Here is a 6,000-nt window from a genome sequence, read left to right as displayed (position 1 = left end):
GTTTGTTTGACAATAAAAATTTTGTTTTTAATAAGCCAAATTATTTTTAATATTTTAAATAATATCTTATAACATCAGTTTCAAAAAATTTTTACTATTTGTTGAATTCATACTACAAATTCTTAACATAACATAGATAATAAAATTTAAAAGGTTTTTAAATGCTTTAATGTATGATTATCATAATGTAAAGAATCTTTTAAGATTTAAGAAAATAATAAAGTAAGAGTTTTTTGTATTGAATTGTTTATTGTTGTTGAAAATAATCTTCTAATGAAGGTGGATCTAACCCAAAATAAGTTGAAGTAGTACATTTATAACAACATGTATGTGCATTTCTCAACAATGCACACGTGATATACATTTTACCAACTGAGCTGAGTCCTATTTTTAAGTTCTTTTTGAAGTCTAAAAATGAAAAGTAGTTGACTATATTACCAAACACCCATTCTACTGATGTTCGAACTTGACTCATTGCTTTATTATAGGCTAACTGATCCGCCGTTAACCCTGCTGCATTGTTCCTAAATGGTGACTGCAAATGGATTCTAAAAGGATAAGCAGGATCACCATATATGCAAAGTGGCTGACCATTTTGTGAAAAAGAAAACATGTTTAGCTTGTTTAGCAACCCAGACTCAGCTAGCATTCCACTGTCGTTTCTACCTTCGTAGGGTCCGTCTAAAAAAGCAATCAATTCATTTGGAGCTACAACCGATTGAAATTTGATAGCATGTACCCTTTTATGACCATTATAAATTAACCTCTGACTTTCTTGAGGTCGACAAACTGGGCGAACAGTGCCATCAATAAATCCCCAACAGTTCTGTAATAGTGCTCCTGTGTTAGTAATAGCATTGCTAAATATTGATAGCTGAGCAGGTGCTAACCAAGTTTGATTAAAATCTCTTAATAAATATCCAAAATTGCCAAAAATATGAGACATTATTAAGTTTGTTGACATGCATATTTGAGGTACAGGTCTTGCGAACCGGGGAATCATGTCAGAATACCGACATGGATAAGAAAAACGTTTAAGAAACATACATAATGCTTCAATCCCATCAATTTTTACACGGTTATAGCAGACAATTTCTTCAGGTATTCTTAAGACTTCTCGAAGTTTATAAATGTCATTTTTATAAAATCGAAATTCATTTAAGCATTCGTCATCGCAAAGATTATTAATATCAAATCTATCATAATTCTCGTAAGGAAGATTTAGGTTATTATTGTAATTTATGTTGTATAGCATTGCAAAAGTGTCTTCGTCAATAGTATTAGGGCAAAATGCCGCTAACGCAAGTTCTCTCGCTTCTTAAAATGTAACGGCCATTTTGTTTGTTTACAAATTTAATAACCGTCGTACACAGCAAAATGCGTAAAATAATAATTTTCACAGACGAGATAAAATGCAACGGTAAAGCGAAAACCGTTGCAAAGCTCTCCCGTCGTTGTTGCATAAAGTGCCTAATGCAAGAGTGAGACCTTCCGAGCTTTTCTGCTATTTGTCTGATGCTATAGCCTTCTTCTTTTAATACAAGAGCCGCGTATATCTATATCTATCTATCTATATATATATATATATATATATATATATATATATATATATATATATATATATATAGATAGATAGATAGATAGATATAGAAATAGATATACAGAGGCGATTTTTTTTTTTTTTTGGGGGGGGAGGGGTTTAAACAATTTTACATTATTGGGGATCAGCCCGTTGTGCAAAAAGGTCGTGGGGTAATATTTAAAAAATGACCATCCCTGCAGAAAATTTTGCAGACGCCTATGCTAATATTTATAATTACTAGTAAAATAAGAAAATATTTAGGAGATGAAGACGTATTTCTCAATACATAGTTAATACGGAGATTAGGTAGATTATAGGATACTGGTTTACGCGCATATCCTGTTTACCGTTTTGAAATAAACAAGTAAAGCGAGCAAAGGTTCAATCTTTTTGAATTTATTAAGTATAGTAAAATATCAGACAGTGAGAAACTTACTCTAACAAAATGAGAAAAACAATATTTAATATTCAAAAGAAAATAGGTTTTCTCACGGTTGCGACGAACTGTATGACTGACATACGTAAAAACTTGGGTCACAGAGGTATGAACTTAATAGATATGAATGCAAGATATGAATTTAATTAGCATATATATATATATATATATATATATATATATATATATATATATATATATATATATATATATATATATATATATATATATATATATATTATTTATATTATATTATTATATATATTATATAATTTATGCTTTTAAAAATTAAGCATATTGTATATCTTGCTAGATATCAAACGTAATTCTTCAAAATGCATAAGCAAAAATAACAAGTTCTTCTAATTAGACAGGTTTTATAAAAACCTTTTATGTAGCTTTTAACAACACTCAATGGAAGTTGCAAGGTTATTGAATCTGCAAGATTGAAATCAGAAATTTTTTTATTTGTTATTGTGGAACACTATGCTTCACAAAGATTTTTCCAATTTTAACTTTTGAAATATTTTTTTACAAAATTAGGTTTGTAATTCCTAATTAAAAAAAGATTTTTTATCATTTTTTTCCATTTTTCTTTTTTAAAAGGGGGTAATTTATGATTAAAAAACACATGTTTTTGATAAATTTTTAAATTTTCTTATGATAAAAATCAAGCTTTGCATTATACTTATATATTATCAACTTAATAGTATATTAAATTAAATAAAACTCAAAAAAAGTAAAAAAACGTTTTTTCGTAATGGTTTTTCCTTGTTTATTTCAGTCTGCAAAGATTAATGGATTGAATCATGTTACTACAGAGGTAGCCAGTTTTTTATTAGATACAAATTTATTGCAACATAGCGTCTTTTTATTAGTAAAGAAATTTATTATGGGAGATAGAGGCGCATTGGGTTAGGGTTAGGTTTAGGGGTAGGGTTAGGATCAGGGTTAGCCTAACCCTAACCCTGATGTAAACTGCGAACAAAACGATATTGGTATAAAAACTTATTAATTACTAAACTAAACTAAAAAATCTGTCTTAAATGTTTTGATAAAAAAATTGACGATCTGTATATATATTTCAACTTTACACTAACCCTAGCAAAAAATCAATGTACCAATGCAATGGTATTACTATGATCTCATACTTGGGGCGCTTTGATCTTATTGAGTGACATTATTTACATGTTTAATACTGCTATACCTAAGTGCTATAAAAGCTTTAATTGAAGAGTATTAGTGTATATTATATAATACATCTAAAATATTATAAATAAAAATATTATAAAAAATAATATATATCATTACAACTTATACACACCAGTGTATAAAATTTTAAATAAATTTTCATTAGAAAAATGACCACATTTGAATGTATTAAAAATAAGTCCGTTATACACTACTAACATATATATGTGTAAAGTTTTACAAAACTTGAAGCTTATAAAATTTATAAGAATACAGTGTTTTATGTTTACAAAGAATATATAATATTTCAACAAGACTTTAATAACGATTAAAGTTTACAAGATTATCTTTTTATATTATCATCAGTTGTCAAAGTCAAGTTGCAATGCTGCTTTTACTTTACATTGTTTTTATTCCTAAGCAAGTAGTTTTTAACTTTTCCCCTTTTTTTATCTTTTGTGATGATTTTTTGTTGGTTAGTTTGGTTTAGGCGAATTTTATTTCTGATAAGAGTATCAGTCAAGATCCTTGTTTTTAATTACCTACTTTTAACACTTCTTTTTCTAGCAGATGCTTCCGGGTAAGGTTTCAAAACTTCAGGTGAGAGTAATGAAGCAATGCTCGGTGACATTTTTTCAAAAAACCTGTTTCATGTTGTACTACAGGCATCTCAGGCTCTATGTCATCAACATGTGCTACAGTCATTTTAGGTTCCACAAGAATCGTGTTTACTGCATTCAGAGCAGCACGATCTGTAACTGATGATGGTAAATATTCACCATCTACAAAAGTTTCTGGATTAAATGGTTCAATGCCAGTTACTTGAAATCCTCTTTGCATATAAGATGGTGTTTGTATATAGTTCTTTTGTATATGGTTTGCGAAGGTTTTTATATATGGTTTTGTATATGGTTCGCGAACTACTGAAATAATATCGTAAATGGTCATAGGTCTTGGATTTGTGACCATCCAATTGTCCACATGCAGCATTGTAGAACCTTTCAAATGATCCAAAAACAGTTCTATTCAATGGGTGCAATTTATGGGTGCAATGGGGGAGGAAAACTTAGCATTGTTATTCCATGTTGAATTGCAAGATCCAAATCTCTAGCAGAAATATGACTTTTATGGCTTTCCAAAAGTAACAAAACTGGAGATTCATGATTTGTAAATCCCATGCATCGAAGAGGACCTTCCTTTATCATGTAATTATGAAATTTGACCGTGGGAAAAACAAATAGTGGAGGATAGAGTTTCTAATTGCATTTGAAGCACAACATACAGTTACCAATGTTTCTTGTTCTGCTGATGTGATTCTTCCTACTTGTTTACTTCTTTTACCTGCTAACACTTTTACTGACTATTGACCGTTGTTAAACCAGTTTCATCAACGTTATATATGCAAAAAGGATCAAATTTATATTGCGTGTTAGTTAAAAGCAGTTGATCGAGCAAAGTTAGTTGCTTCAGGTGTTCGTAAAGACAACTTTGGTTGCAAGGTTTTCTTTTCAGGAAACCTTGCAACCAATCAATCTCTGCAATTTTATTTTTATCCATAATGATGGGCAGAAGTGCGGCCGTGGCGCAGTGGTTAGAATTGCTTTATAAGCAAGAGATCCAGGTTCGAAACGAGCCTTGGACATATTTTCGCGTCACGGTAAGGAAGGAGGCGTGAACTTTCTGGTTAAATGCACATCCGCGGTGCTCTGTGACAAGACCGTTAGGTCTTCTTGGGGCACCTAAATAACAGTATAAAAAAAAAAAAAAGATTTTACTAATTTTTACAGCAAACTTTTATGCAAATAATCGTGTTGACTTAGTTGAAAGTCCATAATTCATTTTTGATGCAAGTAGTAAATAACTTGATAAACTTTTTTTACCTTTTGCTGTAAAAGCTTGTTTATTGCTGTAACTAGGCTTAAAAGACTCATTTGGATTGAGCTTCTTTTTATGACAATATCTTTTTAAAGTTATTTTATTTATGCTAAACTTGCGATTTACCACAGACACTGGTCTACAACATTCACTGGTCTGCCCTCTAAAATTTCTTTAACAGCTGCTTTCATTGTATCAAATGGTATAACAACTCTGTCTGGTTTTTTTTTCTGTACCTAACCATTAAAAGATTAGAAAATTAAAAAAAAAAGTTTAAAATAAAATAATTGTTTTAAAAAAAGTATTTTACATAATAATATTATTTAACCTAAAAAATAATATTGTTAATATTAGTTTTTAACACTAAAAAATTATATTTGTTATATCTGGGGCAGATCTTCTAATGATGCCCTTTCTCTTTTAGACAAGATGCAAAAACACATTGTAAACATAGTTGGACCTGCTCTTGCAGCCAACCTCCAACCGTTATCACATCGTTAAAATGTTGCTTCTCTTTCTCTTTCTTAAAAATACTACAATGGGCACTGCTCTAAAGAGTTAGCGTCTCTTGTGCCATCTACTAAAATTCATTCTCGTGTAACTCGTCATTCAAGTCTCATCCTTTTTCTGTGACTGAAAAGAAGAAGTTGATCTTATCAAAAATATTACGATTAAAGGGTAGTATAGTGGTTAATTAAATTGCAATCTCTGTTAAAGTAAGACAAAAATAAACGAGTAAAAGCTAAAGGGTCATACTGCCCCGGCGATCAATGCGCCCCCATCTCCCCTATACGTCATTGCAATGGCAATGCGTTGGATTTTTACGATTTGCCTAAAATAAAAATAATGGAAAAAGTTAGTAAAATTATTTTTTTAATTTTAATTTAAAGTAATTTTTTGCAAACAGTTATCTTAA

Source organism: Hydra vulgaris, chromosome 10 (assembly GCF_038396675.1).
Source record: "Hydra vulgaris chromosome 10, alternate assembly HydraT2T_AEP".
Taxonomy (NCBI): Eukaryota; Metazoa; Cnidaria; class Hydrozoa; order Anthoathecata; family Hydridae; genus Hydra; species Hydra vulgaris.
The sequence above is the reverse complement of the archived record's forward strand: the minus strand, read 5'-3'. Positions refer to the sequence as shown.